The sequence below is a fragment of the Falco cherrug genome, chromosome 10, assembly GCF_023634085.1.
Source record: "Falco cherrug isolate bFalChe1 chromosome 10, bFalChe1.pri, whole genome shotgun sequence".
NCBI lineage: Eukaryota > Metazoa > Chordata > Aves > Falconiformes > Falconidae > Falco > Falco cherrug.
The window spans coordinates 10,543,375-10,564,815 of record NC_073706.1 but is presented as its reverse complement, the minus strand read 5'-3'; positions in this window follow the sequence as shown (position 1 = coordinate 10,564,815).

Below are 21,441 nucleotides of genomic sequence, written 5' to 3'. Positions count from 1 at the left end.
ACAAGATGATACCTGGTAAAACAGATCTGTATTAAGCCGAAATAACAGACTTTCTGCTTTGCTCTTTTAAAGCTCATCGGACATAAATATCTGGATGGAGCTCAGGCAGGAAAGACTAAGCCAAGGCTGGTGAAGAGTAGGAGGGCCTGGAGGAGCTGAAGGTCCACCTCACGCTGTGCCCTCCAGGAGCCCAGGCTCCCTGCTGCTGCCCCACAAAACGCCAGGGCATGAGTCCAGATTCTTGCTTTTAACCAGTGACTGAAATTCTTTTAATACTTCTGAGCTCCTTTGGTAGAAATCACGTGTTGTTCATGCTTTGGTGGTAGGATGTCAGGCAGCAAAGACTGACTCCGCTTTGTCCTTTAGAAAGTGTGCAGTATTAAGATGGCCTTTATCATCCAAGGGATATCACTATGCTGCCTTCTGCTCCTCTCCCATCCCCAGTCTTGAAGTAGTCATCCATGCTTTCCATTATTTTAAGTCTGGATTTCTGTAACATGTTTTGCTGTGGCCAGTTTATCCTTTTATTTATTTATTTATATTATACAGAAACTGAAGCCAAATCAGCCTCACAGCCCATGATGCAAGGACAGTCCAACAGAGGAACAGGTTTGAGAGCATCTTATGTTGTACCTGTTTCACATTCCCAGAACACAGCACACTGCTGCTCTGGGGAGCCTACGTCTTGAGGAGACGGGGTTGCCAATTGCATCCATGGTTTGCAGGTTTCCAGTTCAGGTCCACGTTGCAGGAAAACCACAGTGACCCAGCTTGCATTGAGCCTAAGGGACCTTTGGAAACAGTCTTCCCCTCTAGTAATTAAAAATTCATGCGTGAGAGAGATTTCCCTGCAATTTGTATGATTTTGGAGCTATTTCAAGGAACAGCATTTCCAACCAATGACTATACGGCATACAGTTAGAGTAATTGTAAGGGTAAGGTTGAATCTCTTGGAAAAGAAACAAACTCCTTTTCAGCTCTGGAGAACCTGAGATGAAAAAAGAAGCATCCTTCCCTTCCCTTTCCCCTAGATCATGTACACTTGGGGGAAGAATATTATCAAACTGATACACAATGTGTCAAGTCACAATATGTACACCATTCAGAATGGGCAATTTATTTTGGGTTAATCTGTCCTGTTCAAAACCCATCACTGTCTGACAGATGGATGCTGTTGCCTGTGTAATGGTTTGCAACCATTCAGACACGTTCAGCAGGTCAAATACCCTCTTTTGGAGCACATATTTCTCTCTGTCTAGCTCTCTTGTGTCTTAAGAGGTTAAGATGGCAGAAGGTTAATAACCCAAAAAGCTCCCTTAAGAAATCTGAATGTATCAGATAAAATATGGGTTTCAATTGATTTAATGATTCTGGGAATGCTACTTGTCTGAAATCAGTAAATATGTTGGAGAGGAATTTGACAGAGAAACCAAAATTTGCTTTGAAGCTGTTCTACATCTGGTCAGTGTTTCATCTGGAACTGGTGAGAAAGAGGAGGGAGAATAGAGGAAGTCATTCTTACTACCTGATCTTCAGAGCTAGTTTCAGCCAGGACAAGTGCTTGGATTTGCTGCTCCAGCGCCTTGCAGCCACCCTGCCCTTTGCAGCAGAGGAGCTGCACACTCACCTACCCCAGCGGGTGATCCACTCCTACAAGGACCAGCTGCAGCACTTCTCTATACTCTTTCCATCACTGCAATACTACAAAAGGATTACAAATTCTGGCCCAAAGTCTCCATAGTTGAGGTTGAATTTAACATTCCACTTCGGGTGCAATTTTTAATCCCCTCAAATGCTGGAGAGGAGAACAAACATTAGCACTTTTTTTTTTTTTTTTTTCCTTAAAATTCCTGCCTTCAGCTCATTTTAGGTCTCTTCTGACCACCACTCCAGACTTCATCTGAGCCTCAGGGCTCCAGAGAGTTTTGCCCAATTTCAGACTTTGCAATAAATGTTTTGCCAGATTTACATTTGACTTCAGAAGATGCAAACCATTTCTACTCCCAATTTAATTAACAATCATCAGTCAAAAAATCATCTTCCCACCTCAAGAAATTACATTGTTTAAATGGAATAAAACTGTTTTTAATTAATGATGGAGTATGAAACGTATATAATTTACAACAAGGGCCCTGGAGAGAAGCACTGCTGCTGTCAAATTGTTTCAGCAAGATGATCAACAACGTCAAAATACCAGTCACAGCAACTTGAGATGTTCTAGACTGTAGTCAGGAAAAATAAAATGGTTCCACCTACTCACCAGTGAAAAAAATATATCTCCTGAAAGAAAACCTTCAACTTTCAGACCTTCTGGACTTTATGCAATAATCTGTAGCTTTTCCTAGCACTGTTTTTATGATGTTGATGAACAGATCTCCAAGTGACACCAGTACTGGTGGGACAAAAAAAAGAAACAAACCAAAGTGGTTAGAGCATAGACATTTTGGAAAATCAAAGCAAATAATAAATAAAAAATGCACTGGAAAAAAAACATAGTGGGCCTTAATTAAGAGCCTGCCTTTATTATAGCAAATGCAAATCATTAACAGCTTGTGTTCAAACTTCTATCAATATTTCCTCTTCAAACAGTCAAGGAGTGTCGCTAACAAAATACACTGTGTGGCCACGCACAAGATAATTGCCAGCTTAATTGGACCAAAGTGCATTAACATCTTCTAGCTCAATACCAACAAAAGTCCACCAAAAAATAGCCACATAATTCACCATCTAAACATCAGCTCTTCCCTTAGCACGAATCAGAGGATCCTATAATTGCTCCCAAGTGGCAAAACCACAAGCATGGAAGTAAATGAACCATGATAAGAGTGTCTCATATTAAAAGCATCATAAAAGCCCGAACACAAAGCCTAGCAAGAAATGCCCTTCTCCACATGGCACAGCTTTGAGCAGGCTGCATTCACCCCCCCGGGTGCCGCCTGTGCTCTTCTACGCAGTGGAATTCAGCCGCTTCGTGACAATATTCCAGACATGGAATTAACACTTCTGAAAGCTTTTAGGGATCAAAGGTTGCCCCCTTTGCAAGTTTTTTCATACCGAGGACATGATGAAGTAGTCTGGCTCTAGCTGGAAAAATAGTTCAGATGACGCTCAAAGGGTTGCGGTAAGAGGAGGCGGCTGGGGAACTGGGACCAAGGTTGGCATCAGCCACACAGATCGGCCTCCTCTGCCCTGCCCCAGGCGAGCCCTGCCCTCGCGCCCATGCAGCCGCTGCACAGTGCGCCCCTGCCTTTCATCCCCAGAGCACGGGGTCTGCTGCTAGCGCTTCTGAGGGGTCTTTTGGGTGGAGCCCCAAACACAGGGAAAACTACTATTTGTTCTGGAGTTAACTCAGACTGCAAATGTTACGCGGGGTAATGAGAAACTTGTTAATTAGCACATAGTCCTCCACCAGAAGTAAGCCAGAGTCCCAGCTCGGAGACAACCAGCCTTCCCTGGGTGAGCCGAAGGGCAGCATCCTCCCTGGGAGTGACAGAAAGTCAGCCTTTAAGCTGTGCAGACAGACAATGATTTTTTTTTTATAGGTGACACATCCAGAGCTAGTGGTAGCTGCTCAGCTGCTGTGACAAAATGGGATTATTGCTGTTCTGTCTCTGCTGGTGATGGTGAAGATAGCTGTGCTGCTGCTGGCTCCAGCTGTTGGGAGCATTGCATTTCCATTTCTTTGCAGTGGGAATTAGGTACTCAGCACAGTATTTGCAAGCCCCTAGATGACCTAACCATCAACATTTTTTCAGTGATTTTTCAGATGTTTCAAAGACCCTTTTGACAACATGTGCCTAATTTCTTTAGGCGCTATCAAAAATGCTGTCTTCCCTGGGGGTGGCTGACTAAACAGAAGTCTCAACATTCATGTCATAAATATCTTGAGACAAGCCTGTTGATTCAGTGAAATGTGTGGTTGGCTCCTATTGTAAATGCATTCACAGAAAACCTCACAGTGTGCTGCCGCTTGGGATTACTTGTGAGCAAAATAAATGACAAACATTTTGGTTTTTTTTTTAAATAACATTTTGATACATTACAAAGTGGCTTTTCTTTTAATTTTACACCACATCATTCAAGATGACATGAAGCAACATCATTTGTTAAGACAAGATATATAAAAATAAATAAATAAAAAGGGATTAAAAGGAAAGCCAGTTCTGAAAGTTTTTTAGTTGGAAAAGGCTATAATTTAAATCAGAAATGTCTGGATTAGATTATTCTGACAAGCTAAAAGGAGGCAAAATTTTGTTACGCATTTACGAAGCAGAAACAAAATGGAGGGAAAGCAATACCTTCAAACTGAGAGGATGGCTCTCAAAGCCATCTACTTCTGGATCTGAATCCAGATCTGAAAGTGGCTTGGTAATGCTGAACAAGCCACGGACCTTTACAATTTCAGATCCACTGGTGAGCCAGGCCATGAGCCAGCAGGACAACCATATCCCTCTGCAGGAGGCTCAAATCATTAACCATCAGAGGGCAGGGGACATGATGTCCATATTTAAGATGATCTTTCCACTGAACAAAATCTTAGACATCGGAGGGCAAACCCAGTTATTGAGCGCTTTTAGGAAACATGAAAATCTTCAAACTCCACAAATCTCTCCACTGTAACATGCAAAGCCACAGCAGTGATGGAGCAGATATACCTCACAGAAAATACAAACCAGCATCTCTGAAACCAACCAGTCAACTAAAAATCAAATTAATTCAAGCAGAGCTTTTCATTCTAGCAAAGAATGAAGCCAAACATTTCCAAGCAGAGAAGGGGAGAGCCAGTCTATCTGACAGCTCAGGGAACAACTCTTGAATGAGTGCCACGTCCCAGCTCCCCATGAACCAGACCTCCACCCCTCGGCTGTCTTGGCTGAGATCTGTTTGGCAGAGTTGTGGGCTGGTATCCCAATCTTTTTTTTTCTGAAATCTTCCTAAATTTCACCAGGATGGATGGAAGTATCACTGTAACAGATATTTCACAAGCAGAACTACACATTTCTAAGGGTCAGCATTTCCCACTGGAAACAATTTTAAAAATAAAATTAATTACAATATGGAGTTTTTGGAGTAGTTTGAAGAAAAACTATTATTAAAACAATACTTGTCTAATACAAATAATTACTGTATTAAAACGTAAAGGATTATATGATTATATTTACATTATTGTATTATGTCTCAAAGGATCCTACACGAATTATAAAAAGAAAGTACTACAGAAGTACAATCATTTCTGGATCTTAGCTGCTCTACTAAACCTCTGCTAAACCCTTTGGGCTAGGTGTCAGAGAAAAAAAAAATAATTAATTTTCCAGAGGCCTAAAACTTTAAAGACCCAGTTTCTCAGAATGTCTCCTTACACTTGTACAATCTGTGCTTACAAATAAATGGCAGCAGAATCCTGGCACTGGCATCTTAACTAGGTGAGTATAATAAATAGTCATGCCAAAAATCAGCCCTATGCTGTGAACAATCGCAAATCTAACCTCTCAGGCAGCACTTCAGAAAATCCAGTCCTAACCGTTCTCCCAGCCAGGAGATAAAGTCCCTGCTTGTTTATTCTCAGGCAAAAAGAAGAGCAAGTCTCATCTGCTGAGATTTTCATGTCATGTTCTTGACGGTCTAGATTTGTTGAGCCCCAGATTTGGTCTACTGCTCCATGCCCTTCAGCTCATGTTGAGCCCCAGATTTGGTCTACTGCTCCATGCCCTTCAGCTCATGTAATGCCACACTTTACAGCTTGCTTACAGATATATTTCAATTGGTAATATTCAAAATTTCCAAATGGAAAATAGCTTCTAGTATGTGAATATGGCCAAATTGCAGGACAATTTTATTCCCACCAGTTGTTGCCATGCAGTGTGAAATTACAGCTCGTATTACTCCATAGCATGGCTTGCAGAAATTTGGACCAAAACTATAAATATATTAATGTGTATGCAAATGCAGTCTTGCACATAAATCAAGCACACACACTTAATAATCTGGTCCTTTGACTTTATGAAATGATAGATCAAAGCAGAACAAATGAGAAGATGGAACCCAAATTAACACATTAACTGAAACAGAGCGCTCTCAGATCCTGGAAACCACTCTCTGTCTGGGTGTCACATATCCAATTACATTCCTCGTAACTCAAGTGACAGAACAGGCTGAGAGAAGCTAGGATGCCTATTCCTACTCATCACCAGCTACTCATAGTAATTATTTTCAGAGTACTAGTAATTATCCTTAAAGGAGAACAATTAAAATCCAGTGTAATTGGAAGTCTGGTTATGATTACGGATGAGTCAATCTGCTTTGGAAAATGAACACAGAACTGTTTGGAGCTCCATTGGTATTTTATTAATCATGTCATTAAAATGGGTATATAAAGTGGGTCCAGCTATACAGTGGGATTTTCAAAAGCTCTCAGCACTAGCCACACTCTGCTCCTGGTAAAGTCGGGAGGAATTTATTCCTTGAGTTTAATGGGAGCAGTTATGCTAGAACTGAACATTTTTATAGCATCCACACCTTATTGTCCATAAGCATCCAATTCGCTTGACATTTCCTTAATTCTGGCATTATTTTCCTGTTCTGGTGGCAACCCCAGGACTGGAGGTGCTGCGAGGCCCTGAGGCCAGGGGACACCAGGCAGAAGATCTCTTCCCATCTTCCTCCCCGCAGGGATGAGAGCCGATAGCAGCTGAGGCTCTGCATTGCAGAGGGAGGACTTGGCCTGAGCCTGGATGCTGAGCTTGCTGCTGGCGGTAGAGCGCACGAGACTTGGCCTTACAGAGCTCAAGAGTAATGCAGCAATTCGGAGCAGATGGTTAACATCAGAGAGCTGTTTAAAGAAACAGTGTTGAGAGTAGAGAGCTGAAAAATAACATAACGAGAGATTTATTTGTGGTCTCTAGTTCAGGGCTGTCTAAGAAACATAAGCAGTAGTTGGTACTTTCAGTTAGTCACAGATAACAAAGCACCTTGAGCCAAACAGATTTTGGCTGTTTGCTTCACAAAAACAAAGCCTAACCTGATAAGAGGAGGTCTAAACAAAGTGTGATCAACTTCACACCATTCCTCTGATGTGGGTCCATCAGGCACCAAAACTGCAAAGCAGGTTATTAAGAAAAAGAAGGAATGTACCTCAAGATGCAAAACTTCGGACAGAAACACTTTCCAGCATTTAGCTTCTGAACCAATTTGCTAACATTGGAAGCTTGGACTGAACTATGCTGAAAAGATGGGCAATCATTCATACAAATCAAATGTAAAGAATAAGCATGGGGAGTATGGGCTTAGTTGTCTAAACTGCCCACTGCTTTGGCAAGCTCCGGAGAAACCTCTCTGGCTGCATGGACAATCTGCTGTAGCTAAGCAAGCGATGCCAGTAGGATTAGGAAAGGTGCACTATAAGCAAAACCTCCTAACAACACAGAAAACTTGAAAGCTATGACTTTAAAGTAAATTCTGTCATTTGTTTTTGTGCAACAAAATCTTCATTCTAAGAACCCATCTACTTACACGTGAATTACACCAGTTGCACAGATGGTGTTAAAAAGGTATCAAAAGTTCTCAAACTCCAAAGAATACCCTGAAAAGCTGTGCTAGAAGTTGAAAGGATTCCCTGAACAAGATGCTAAGATCTTAATTTTCATTTTATAACTAAAAAAACCACACATCTACTTGTAATCCTCTTGAAAATCGATCCCCTTGGAATTAGTTGTCTTAATGCTTTACATCTGAAGGAAGCAAGGTAAGACAGTACTATACTGCATTTTCTTCTATCTGAGGGAAGCTGGAAATAATCTGGAGAAAAGATTATTTCCAACTTTCCAGCTCTTTTTCTATAATTAACAGGATGTAAGACATAACAAACAGAGGCTGAAGAAAACCACAAACTCTCCATATGGGGTTCAGTTCCTGTTTACTAGTATCCTGTTTACAGCATAGGCTTTGATGGTCAGATAATCAGGCCTCTCATGTTCCCAGAATGACCACACTTATTCTGTACTTATTTAAAGCTGGGAAGACTTTTTAATAAAAAAATATGTCGAGGAAACAAAGCAGAGAGAGATTATAACAATATGCATCACTACGGAAATACCAGACTCATTGTTATAGCATACAAAATTACCAAATACCCCTTTTGTGTGAAAATAGGACGATGCGAATTGCCAGTTCAAAGGGGGGGGGGGGGGGGGGGGGGAGGAACAAAGCCCTTTCCCTCCTGCCACTGCCCTCGCCCACATCTGGGTCATGTAATTCCTCAGGTGGAGGAAGGAGAAATACCCATTTCCCAGGGCATCCCTGCCTGCTGCCTGTGATTTTGTTGTCAGCCGAAGGCTCCCCTCGGGGCAGGAGGCAGGTGCTGCTTTTCACCCTGCCCTCCTCAGCTCCAGGCTGGGGACCGGGAAGAAGGACAAGGGGGTTTGGCTGCAGGTTTGCTCACGCCTCTCCTCGTTAACACAGAGGGCCAGTTCAGACCATGTCTTGGTCTAGCACAGACTGGAGATAAACCTGGATGGCACTGGAACAAACAGAATCAAACCATTCTTATACTTGGCAGAACAAATTCCTGCCTTATCATGCCCAGTTCTGCTTTGGCTAAGATCTGTCTGAAGTGCATACGTGACCCTCCTGTTTCTGCTATCCCTGGATGGAGCGCTGCTTCCCAGGCAGGAATTGCTTCCTAATTGCCACGAATTTGATAGCAGTTTGTGGTGACAGTGAAGTCTGAGCTGCATGTTGCCGGGGACAAACCTGTGCTGTGCTGCCTGAGAACACCACAGTCCTGCCAGGCTGGAGCAGGAGAATGTGCCACCCTGCTCTGGGCAGGGGGACGGCATCCCATGGCACGGGACACGTCACCCCCAGCACTGCTTCCCTTCCCCATGGCCTCTGTGCCTGGTGTGAGCACATGCTTGGATCCAAATGAGACTTATGAAATTACTTCCAAACTACTTCGGTGCATCAGTCTGATGAGGTGACTCTACAACACAATTCGTATCATCCTCTTAGCTGAGCCTGGGAGACAAGAAAAGGATTCAAAATGGCAGTCCCTAGGGATAAGGAGCAATAAGGTAATACTTTACCTATTCTCCAGCTCCCTGAAGAATATATTGAAAAAATATTTCAATGGCTAGAAGTTGCTGCCTATATCTCTGAGACAGGCTTTCTACCTTGAGGCTGCATCAAATTGCCACCAGTGGCATTTGCAGCAGGAATGGCAAAATACCATAAGCTGCTTTGGGGAGTTTTTGTAATAAAAAAAACAAAACAAAACAAAACAAAACTCCAAAAACATTTTGCAATATCAGCTACTCTTGTGATATTCCTGTGCCCTCAGGCACAAAGTTTGGCTTTGGAGACAGTTCCTTTCCAGTTTTGACCTGAACTGGAGCCACGGTTGTATGGACAAGTTCTGAACTTGGAAAAACCACAGAAACTTGGAGTCAGTATAGCAGTTCTGCCATCTCTTGCTACGATGTCATCTTCTATTGCCTTCCTCACAAAATAGCGTACCCTCTTCCTTACCAACAGCTTCTTCCCCTTTCTTTGTAGTAGGCAAATTTCAGAAAGTTCCTTCAGACCCACTTTTCATCATTGTGTTTTTGTTACAAATTTAACACCGCTAATTTCATTGTTAACTTTTTGCAACATTGCTGGTCACGCACAAAGTGTACAGAACATACAAAAGTGGTAATTTATTATATTTTTTTAGTTGAGAGTTTAGGAGTAGAGGGGCCAGCTGTAGGACAGCTTCAAATTTTTCATTTCTTCTTTAGAACTCCTGTTATGAGAGCAGTGATTTAGAGAAATTACACTTAGCAATCAAGATTTTTTCATCACTTGGTATGTGCTAAGAAAAGTTGCAAGTGTTTAAATAAAATTAAGAATGATTGCTAGATAGTCACTGAGAAAACGTATAACAGCTCTTAGAGATAAAAGAACTGAGGTTTTGTTATAAATAAACCTGCTGAAATTACGCATTGCAAAAAAATAAGGTTTTGTTTATTTAGATTTTTCTTTTGGTAATTTTTTCATGAACAGCTTTTCATTTTGCTTTTGAATCTGTTCAGTGTTTGAAATGGTTTACATCCAAAGCCATGCTCCTATACCAGATTTACTGATGTCATATATTTGCTCCATACATTGAATATATAAGGACAGCTCATCAGCAAGTCATTGGAGTTGAGCTATTTATATCATCTGACTAGATGTCTAGCCCTTCTGTGGTTCTGTCTGTATCAGCTAACATCAGGTGAATTTACAGGCTATTATGTTTCACACCCATTAGTAACACTGTTTGGATTCTTCCCCCTCCTGCCCCAAAAGAGCGTCACCCATATCTTATGCAAGAGGAAAGTCCCCGTGACTCACATAGAAACACCTTAATTAGTGTAGTCTGAAAGGCACACTGGTCAGGAAATGCTTCCTCAGGGACATGGTCTCCTGAGAAAAAGGCCAATGTCTAAAAAAATTCTTGGAAAAGATAGAAAACAGATGGAAACATTTTCAACACTATTTTTTTGGTATGTAAATCATTTCAGTGCTCCTGAAGAGGATGAGATTAAAAACTTTAGAACATAGTTAATGAATAGCAATAATCTTAATATGGTTTGCACCATAAATATACCTGGCCTTTAACAGAAGAGTAAAAGAGATGTTTGGAGGGGTATCATGGGTGTGGAAGATTTCAATCTTATTTAGCCTGAGGTTTATCTGAAGAACTCTATTTGGCCAAGATCTCCTCTCTCAGTCTCCTGATTCATACCAGTATAAATGAGGAGAGAATCTGGCCCAAAAATTTTATCAGGTTTAATATCATCATAATTGCAAACAGCCCATTTCACTCAGTAATTACATCATGGAGACGGAAGTTTCACTCCATCCTTACTCTGAGATGTTCCGCTTCTAGGTGATGCCTGTGGCATATTCATATTAATTCTTGGTTCTTTATGGCAGCAGCCTATATTCCTTACAACAAAGATGACTAAGTCATGTTATGGACATCCCATTTGGAGCAGAACTGCTTCAGTAGGGACAAGGCGTAACTCTGAGAAGTGATTTTTCAGTAGGAGTTCATAAGGCTGGATTTGAACCTATAACTGAGAGACAGCAAGCTCCATAATAAAATAACATTCCCAACAGCCTTTCAGCCTGCAGGAAAATAATTTAATTCCAAGCAATTCCTTCCTAACCGTGAGAAAGTCTTAATGATGTGTTGGTCAAGCTGTCATCAGTTCAGCACAAGGTTTGTCTGATAGGTCGAATGCTCACGGATATAATTTCATAAACTTCTTGGCTCAAGGGTACTTGCTACCTTGTAGAAGGAGTTCAGTGCCATGTTCATTAGTCAGCTGCTGCTCACAGCACCTTAAAGAAGTCACGATTGTTCGTCAAATTAAAATGACTCAACACTTCTGCAGGACAACGAGAGACCTGACAACAGAGCTAAGTCCTGACTCCCTTGTCCCAACAAGATAACGATACTTTCTGCACCACAAACCCACCACAGCTGAGAAACTTGTTATCAGTCATTAGGACAATGATATGAGCTGTTGTGAAAGTACAATTCACTTTGAAGTATTTTAATCTGGAGGACTGGAAGTATGCTAAAGACCTCTCATTATTTTTAAAGGACAAACATTTTGACTTTGTTGAGTTGAACTCTCCAGAATTCATCTTACAAGTTCAGTCATCTGCCTGCCACAGGCCATGAGCTGCTGCCTTTCAGCAGAAAGTGAGGATTCATCATTGTTTTATTATTATTGAACATCCTTTATGTTGATAATAAATCAGTTTAACAACATCTGTCACTGGAATGCTCCAACAATCATGCTATTGCACAAACACGTATACCACTCTCTCACAGCAGCCTACTGCAATCCAAGCATTTGGGGGAAAACAACTCCCTCCCTTTTAGCTTAGTGTGCTACCTACAGCCTTGAACAACAAAATCCCCTTACCATGAGCTTCCAGGAAGTGCAAAGAAGTCCTGGAAGTTCATTTACTGAGGGGCAAAATGCTGGGTCTTCAGCTGAGAAAGTAATAACGGAGCCATGATTTTCTCAGTGCAACTGCTCTCCAAGAAAATCCTTTCCATGATGCCTTGCTGAGAAGATTTTCCTATTCTTGTTAGTTATCAAAGAGCAATAAACATTAAGTAGACTCGGTCAATACTTTTTAATGTGGTTTCTTTTTATTGCTGGAATATGCTGCTTTGCTCAAACAGATATAGTTAAGAGGGACGGGATGGCTTTTTAGTTGAGAGGATGGTAGATTTTTTTCATTTCAATTATTCTTCTAAAAACAATGGTTTTGAAATGGTCAACAAGGCTTTCTTTGGCATTTTCAGAACTGAAAATGTTCTTTGAAGCAGATTTTAATTTTCAAATACAAGTTGGCTTATCACACGCAAAAAAATCGAAACACAAAGATGAGTGGTTTTCTGATGTGGTATGGGAAAAATATTTGAAATCTTAAGAGTTCTTAAGGCACAATCAACCCATTTTCTGGTGAATTCTAAGACTAGCTATATACTGTCTATACCTACAGATTAGTTGACAGGACTGTTTTATAGAATATACCACCAGAATAAAATCTAATCTACTATGAGATGTGTTGAAAGTAATTGCACGAAGTGAAACTCCCTGGACTGAAATTCATGCCAAAATATCCACTGAGTTTAAAAGAGTAGGCCTGGGCATATCACACCCAGCATTCAAGAGCAGAACTTGCAGGAAGATCCACTGTGATGAATCCGATCTGTCGTTTATAGCTCCTCCACTAGAGCTGAGACAGAACGTCCTAATCTCTGTCTATGAAAAGCTTTAATTGTGCTAGGATGATTTTCAGAGCATTGGAGTTAGAACTGGAAAATGGGCCGTTTTAGCTTGAGAATGTGACCAAGAATAAAAACTAGGAGAAAAAAAAAAAAAAAAAAAAAAAAAGCCCACATCTGTCTCCAAACTGAGTGGTGTTTAAATCTAATATCCCAGCCTCTGCTCATTAATGGTGTATAAATGGATCATTCAAGGAGAGAAAATATGTCTTTCTAGTAAAGTATTAACCCTGCTAGCAAATGGTTTACAAAAGAGAAGTGGTCAATCTTAAACTCGCCTCACTCAAGTAACAGGTCTCCAACACATGCAATCCTGCTCTATCGGTAGAAGCTCTTAAACAATACATAATATCTCCTAGGTAACTATGGTACTATATGAGAGCTGTTTTATTAGTTCCCTAATTAAATTTCAAAAACTTCATAGTAGTGACAGATTCTTCGTTATCTCCACTGCAGAAATTCAGATGGGATGCCAGAGGGAAAGGATGGGGCTGTTTGTCTTATTGCATGCCAAGATTTTGTGCTACTGGTTACACTCGTCAATCCCTATCTGAAGCAGTTAAGAACTATAAAGAATTCATTAAAAGGGTTGAGATTTATTAGAGGCACCTCAAGCTCATTAAGGATGCTGATGAAATATGAAGCCCTTGAATCCACATGCCATCTAAGAAATGCTCAAATAGAGCCTATTAAGTTTTGGAAGAGAAAGGAAACATTTTTTTTTAAAAAAAAGAGTGTTACCCCCTTAAAAAAAATCAATATAATATTTTTAATTTCTGTTATCAGTGCTAAAAATTATGATTTTCAGCTGTGTGCCTCCTTTTTCACCCCTCTCACGAGTAGCAAAATGACAACAAGATTTAGGTGTTTTAGACAGAGAAAGAGGGGAGGAAGATAAGGAATATTAGAATCTGGTTTAAACTGTGGGAAAAGCAATAAAAAGCAAAAGAGGGGATGAGAGGACTCAAATAGCAGCTGATCTGGAAAAAACAACTTCAACAAACCCAACTTCCCCCTTGAGGTGAAATACTGGAATTACTAGAAATAAAAACACGGGTTTTTTTTCCCTTCCATCCTCTGCAGGAATTTCAATCATTCAAACATTTTCAGTTACACTGAAAGCTCAGAGGCTTTTGGATTGAATCTTGGTTTTATTTTCAACTGAATTGTTTTAATTTTCACTTTTTCCATGAAAAAACAATGCAGGCACTTTCTGCCAAATTATTTTTTGTTGCTGAAAAAAATTTACCTCTCAAAATGCTAGATATAATTGCCTGTCTGATAGGAAGGAAAGGAGAAGGAGCGAAAGAAGAAAGGAAGGAAAGACTAAAAAAATATGGGAAATGTGGAAAATTTTCACCCCATTTGAGCCGTAAAAATGATGCAGAGGAGATGCCAGGTGTAGACTTGCCTTTAGTCCATCTCCAAACCTGAGCAGACTCACCTCATCCCTCCTGCACAACAGTCACCTCAGCCAATAAAGGCAGAAACCTCTAACAGCTTTTCAAAGTGGGGGGAAGGCAAAAAAACCCCCAAACCAACGTTTTCTTCTAAAACAAGCATTGACTAATTTTAGCTCAGTAAAGACCTCTAATCTGGCTTGGTGTGAGATGTTTTCTACTGGGTCTTATAAATGAAGGAGCTTTGCCTTAGATGTTTTTTCCTCTATGTATAAAGACTCATATGCCAAAGGCATAGGGAGTTTCTGCGGCCAAATGAAATTAATTTTGTGCACAAGGCATCACCCCAGGGAGGGATTATAGCCCAGGTAATAAGAGAAATTCTCTAATGAGTATGCATGTGAGAAAAGGCAGAGTCACTCCGCGGGATATCTGGTTTGGGAGCCCTGTCACCCTGGGCTGGGGCACCAAGCCCGTGTGTGCAGTGTCGGCAGCGCGCCGGCAGACGGCACGTGCAGTCGCTGGAGATGCGAATGCAAATGCCCTATACTTCTCTGAATACCAAATGTTTATGTTCTCTCTATATCTCAGGATGCAAATGCAGTTGAGAAAATTAAACTTCACATCTAGATGGAGATTGAAATCTGATGTTCCCACAGATTTGGAAGTGTTCTTGTTCGGAGCATTCTAGAGATATAGCCAGGCCGTACTGAGATATGCCACAAGCTTATGCTGTAACAGAAATTTCAACAGAAACCTTACCAAACAGGTCAAGAGAACGTGAGAATACATGATCTTCTTTTCTCAGCCCCCACCTCCTTTAATGTTGAAATGAACACCTATTCCTCTAATTTTATGTAAATTCTGCTTTTTTTCTTATAAAGATTTCATAATGAATAGCAAACACAACCAAAATATCCAAACCGGTGTCAACAGAACAAACTACCTCACTGAACAACACCTAACATGTCAAGACCTAACTTAGGAGGTATTTATTCAGACCGTCAGCAACACAGTGGAGTTTTTTGTGTGCTGCACACACAGAGGCTGCATCGTTGTTTGAGAGAAGGAGCACTGTGCGTATAACCTACAGAGCAAAAGCAGGGCTGACCCAATGAAGATCAGCATCAAATCAATCCCAGAAAACACCTGTAGAGAAAGATAAATTCATACTATGAAACAAAAGGTGTTCCTGTCTAGATCTCCCACAGCAAGGCAAACACATGCCACTGCAATCACATGGCACCAGTGAGACTGCATATACAGCAACATGTGAAGAAACAGTGCCAAATAAAACCATAACAGGTTTTTGCAATGCTAGTGAATAAGACTTACCTGAGTTAGATAAGGCAGGAAAGCCTCACTTCGAACTTAAAACCCACCTAAGAAAGGGATGGATTTGTACTGAGTGTTTTGATTGTTTTCAGGTGCAGAGATTTCCATCCTGCCCCTCTCCGTGCTTTCAGGAGGACTCGGGTGACTTGCCCTGTTTTCCAGGCAGTACAGAGACTCTCCAGGGCCCCTCAGCAATGCTGCTTAAAGGGGAAACTGAGCAGGAGCCCATCAAACCCCAACACAGTCAATGGTTTGAGTGACTTGAGAGCTGGTACACACAACCTGCTGTCCAACGGGTGTCAGAAACAGTACATGGCCCTACAGACACATAACACACAGGTGCAGATGCAGAGACAAGTCACCTTAAATCATGGTGCTGCTCTAAATTGGCCTGGCTCACAGGACCCAGCAGTCTGTAAAGTGCAGATACTAATAAATTGCTAACAGAAACTGTTCCTGGAGCAAGGATTTATGTAAAAGTTCACTGCAAAGATAAGGCCCTTTCCAACCATCATGCAGAAATTCAGTGACAAAAGTCAGCCCAAAGAATGCTGACTTTCTAGTCCTGTGCTTAAACTGCAGAAGAACCTTGAGTCCTCACACTGCAGGGAGGGTAGTCCAGATGCATAGATGTTTATGCATTTTCTTAAGTCTTTTTCAGCATGTATGCCTGCCTTAGTTTGTACTGGAAAAGGCCCTGGATCCTCTCCCTGTGTCTCACTGCTAAAGAAAACCAGTGGCAGTACATTAAAGACTAAGCTGAGTTACACTGGGGACCCAGAAGCCCTCAAGCAACCAGGAAAACTGTTTGTGGTTTTGTACCTTCAAGTAATATTAGCACCCAAACTTTTATACACTTCTCTAAAATGAAGGGGAACTTCTAACCTCTGTGCTCACTTCTCTTTGAGGTTCAAGTAATTTATCCTCTAGGACCACCTGGAAAAAAATTGCTTATGAGTTACAGCTGTACTTTACTCACAAAAATAGACACCTGACATCTGCCTTTGTCCTGCATTTGTTTAGCAATATTAGTAATCTAGGTGAAGACATTGTTATGCCAGCATGGATTAGTTACACAATCACCTCTTGCGGTGGGTGTGGGAAGCTCATTACATCCCTACAAGAGAGAGCAAAAAGATAAAGAGTAGCTTTTTTAATACAGAAGACTCCCAAACAGTTATGAACCCAGCCAACTCTGAGCCCACCAAGCAAGCAGGTGAAAATATATTAATGCAAACATTTACTGTAACAAGTCTCTTTTTCCCCCTCCAGACATTTCTGCTCATTCAAAATGTGCAGCTATAAATCAAATTAGATCAAATACAACTGTCTGAAAGGAAGCCACACAATAATCAGTTTTGAATTTTCCCACCCCTCTCCCATAAAAAGCCAGTACGGTATTACAGAAAGTTAATATGTGCATCTAACCCATTATATCTGGCTTGAAACTGTATAAAATGACATCTGATAGCAGCTTGTATGGACAAGCTCTTATTAAATGTAATTACTCAGCAAGGTCTATCCTAAATCAGTTAATGATCGACAACAGACACATAGAAATTTACAACTATTCCCTGACTTTGCATATTATGGGAATAGTTTTTAATATTAAAAAGTTCATATCATTCCTACTTACTCTTTGATTTACTACTCATGAAGTGAATGTGAAATCTGATTACATTAATTGAGCGTGTTGTCAGATTGTCACTTTTCTCCTTTTTAATTGCCTCCTGTCTCTTTCATTATCCCTGAGAAGCCACATTTTCAGCCCAACATCCAGTTTTGCATGCCTAGTTTTCCCATTTGCAGTGCTACAAAACTGGTTACTCTCTGAGTTTCCACCAACTGCGTGATCTTGCTGGGGTAGCTGGGGTGCAATGTGAAGGCATGTGCTCACTGTAAGCATGTACACTTGTCTGTATGTCCTGCTACAGTGAGACCAAAATGCCAAATTAGAAAATTAGAAAATAGGAGACATAAAGGGCAGCATTTCTGATCTTGTGCATGATTATCTCTGCTATTACAGGTATTATCGGTATCTACTGCATTGACTATTCAGAGGAATTAGTAATTTCTTGGATGTGGATTTTTCCTGTAGTGCCTCAGCTGTTCTAATTCAAGAGTATAAAAATCTGTCTCAGAGCTCTGTACAGCAAGTCAATGGGTGGTTTTACCTTCTCAGTGGACACTTAGAACTACTCATTCCAAACTGCAGTGCAGCCTTTCCCTACTCTGAGGAACATTGTATGTGTTTTACTATGAGCTTGCTCCTGCAGCGTCAGAATCTGTGCAGAGCTGAGCAGCAACAGGCACTGGAAGACCCAACAAAGCATTTCACCTCATGGTCTCCTCCTCCTTTCCTCCTAACACCGTGAACTGAATCCCCAAACTACAGAGAAAGAATTCTCCCAGTAACTGAGTTTGACTCTAACTTACTCAACACCATCTTTCAGTTCTTGAGACCTCCTTCTACAAAATGCTGTAATCTGTCTGGGAGTTAATGAAGGGGTTAATTAGTTAGGTAGTCCCCTTACACCCCCGCTGTATTCATTTGTTTTAGGTGAAGTTACACCTAGTTTTAAACTGCCACTGTAGGAGAGTCCCAACTTGTTTTGCTATCAGTTGGCTTTGATAATTTGCCAAGGAGCTAATCCTGCCTGACATGCAACTCACAGCAAGATACACCTCACCTGCGCTTTATCAAAGCAGTTAACCTCCGCTTTAAAAGCGGTAAGTGTAAGCCTGCCAATGGTTGTTGCAGCCGCCTGGAAAACACATTTTGCAAATGATTCTGCATGCAGGGTTGGGTTTTTTTCCTTCAGAAGTTTTGTCTCTCACATTAGTTTTTACTGTGTTTATGGAGTCACCTTCTGTCCTAGAAATTTGCCGTGTTGCGACGCAGGCTCCCAGCAGCTGTGGGACTTGGAAGAGAATAGTTCATTGCTAACACAAACACATTTGCTGACAGTGTAATTACTCTCTTGCCCAGAATTTTGCCTTGTTTTCTTAAATGCAGGACACCTACAGTCACAATAGCAATATATCATTTGCCTTGTAGCACAGCTTTCTTTCCCCTGTAAAGTGTTAATGAAGTTCCTGTCCTTGTTTCTGCAGTAATTGTAAAAGCATGGTGGATAATATACTAGCCACACTTTATTAAAACCTAACAATCTGATCCTGTGCTCCCTGCTAAGGAGAGAGCTAACTCTAATTTCATTTGGAGTTCATTTCAGCATGCTCAGATCACACACTTGGTTTTAATTCTTCCCGGGCCTGATCTGAAGACAATGTGCCCAGTTGCAGCATATTCAGCTGTTTCATATTTGACTGTGGCCATGTCCGCATGACTTTCTAACTCGAGGCCTGATCCTGGAAGGTGCTGAGGGTGCAGAGGGCTTGCTGCAAGCCTTTCGGTTCCCACTGATGTCTAAGGGGAACCCAAGGCAGCTCTGTGCCGCTCGGGACGGGTGTACCCACACGTGGGTGGCTCCGGAGCGGGTCGGGGGGGTCCATGCAGACCTGCTCTGAGGCCGCCTTGCAGGGTGCCTTGGGACATCGGGGACACCCAGAGCTTGCAAAGCCCTTGCCACAGCCCACGGCGTGACTCAGCACGGTGGTCATTTGAAGGGGACAATGGAGGGGGTGGTGGCAGCTAATTATCTGACAATTATTTTTGTTGAATAATTCTTCCAAGGGACAAGTAGGGGGATGAGTCTCAAGCATCTGCCTTTTTCTTTTTCTTTTCTTCTTTTTTGATGATGTTAACATGTACGTCTTGCACAGAGAGCGGGGATGAGGTGGTGAAATCCAAGAACCACTTGGGGTTTGTGCTCCCGTTGCAACTGCCATGGTAGGAGCCTCAGGAGCAGATGTACATAGCACTGTTCACCCAGAGGCCTTGAATGAGGTCGGTGCAATCACCACCATGCTACCTGCAGGGAAACTGAGGCACGCAATGCCCTCTCTGGTGTTACAGACCTGGGGGTGGCAGTTCCATAAGCAACTGTCCTTGAGACTGCGACTCTCCACCCAGAAAAATTACAAATCTAGTGTTCTCAGGATTGCTATTACCCTATCTGAGAAGTATAACTTCTTTATTCTCTCTAATGTGTTTCTACCCATAAGCTTACCAGAAACTGAGTGTGGAAGTGTAAAGGGAATGTCTTGCTATTTATGAGAAGATACTCAGCAAAGCACATTGCTGTATTATTTCTAAGGTGCGATATTGCTAGAGATCACCAAGCCATCAAACTCTTAGGTGTTACGGCACAAAAAGGAGCCTCTTGTTTGAAGTCTCGGTAGAAGACAGCATTAGTGCAGGTTAAAGATGTAAAGTTAAAGTACAGAATGAAATAATGTGAACTTGGACAGGAGAAGAAAAAGTCCATAGAAAACACACGAGGCAGAACCCCTTGGCCCCTCATCTTGAGGCGTCACCTCTACAAATAATGTAGAGCATTTTCTTATGTCTTCTCTGATGACAACGCTCTTTGATTTTTCTGAAGGAAATATCACTGAAAAATGTTTGGCTTTTTCTGCGTGTGATTATATCATTAAAAGAATGGCCACAGTGTACAGAGTCACTCAAAAATGTCACGGCAGATGAGCGCCCAAATACTTCTTTGGCAGAAAGTGATTAGCTCAGCTGGATTTCCTGGTTAAATATAAGGTTAGATAAATACTTGAATAAACTTCTTTCAGCAGGGACAGGATTAAGGAGAATGTCTTATTCTTGTGCTGACAAAGTTTTGCTGGTTGCAGACTGATTATATCTTTAAGACAATTATTTTCCATTTTCAGTGATTCACAAGAGGAGAGATTCCCCCACTGTTTGTACTGCCCGAGTCACCAAGAAAGGCGATTCCAGCTGCCCCTTGAAACCATTAGGAGGTGGTGGGTCGGGAGTAGAAGGGCTCCGGTGCCCTCTGGTGCTGTTTTGGGGGGATGCCCACCTGGAGAGTGGTGAGAATTGCCGGCAGCCCTCCTGCTGGGTATCCCTGCGTGCTGCTAGACCTTTTCTGGCATTGCACTGCCTCCTGTCTCAGGTTCCCTGTTGCAGGGATGACCCGCTGTGGAGCAGGGAGCTAAACTTCCCACCAGTGGTGCTTCATACTGTCCAGGCCACGAGCAAACTCACTGTTAAAGTGACTTGCTCATTGTATCTCCCCCCGAGAAAATGTTGTGGCCCACAGGCAATGCAAAAGGCTTTAGAGTCCACTGCAGCAGCCTCTTGCCTTCAGCTGACAGTGGACTTGAGCTGCATCACGCATTAGCTACAAAATATGGCTAGCATCTAATTTTAAATTAGGAGTCCGTCCATGGCTAAGAAAAGGGGAAAAGTTTTTTGCTCCTGCTTAGTGGAATGAGAAAGATTCACCCAATACTTGCATATTCCTGCACACCCACTGCAAATACGAATGTAAGTACTTGTGTAAATACTTGTGCAGCAATTGCCTGGGGCCAGAGCTAACTCCGGCTTGAGAGGGAGGAAGTGTTACTGTGTGCAGTGTAACTGGCAGGTAGGATTGAGATCTGGGTCTGGGGTTTGTGCTTAGATATAACATGGAGAGTCTGCTACAATTGTAGTGGGGAGAGCCCAAAGGAAGTATTCCTCAGATTTGCTTGTAGTTCAGCTATATAACGGTGTAAAGAAAGTATAATGTAATTTAGCCTTTTGTTTATCTGGGAAAGTTTGTGTGGTTAATGAGCATCCGCAAATGGATAACACCATAAAAGAGCTCAGTGCTATGTATTGCTGTGCTTTAATTCCAATGGTCACATCATTTATGCTGTGTAACACACATCAGCTGGCACTGACGGTCTGGGACATGAGACAACTCCATGTTTCTACTTCTGTTCTTTTAATTAAAAGGT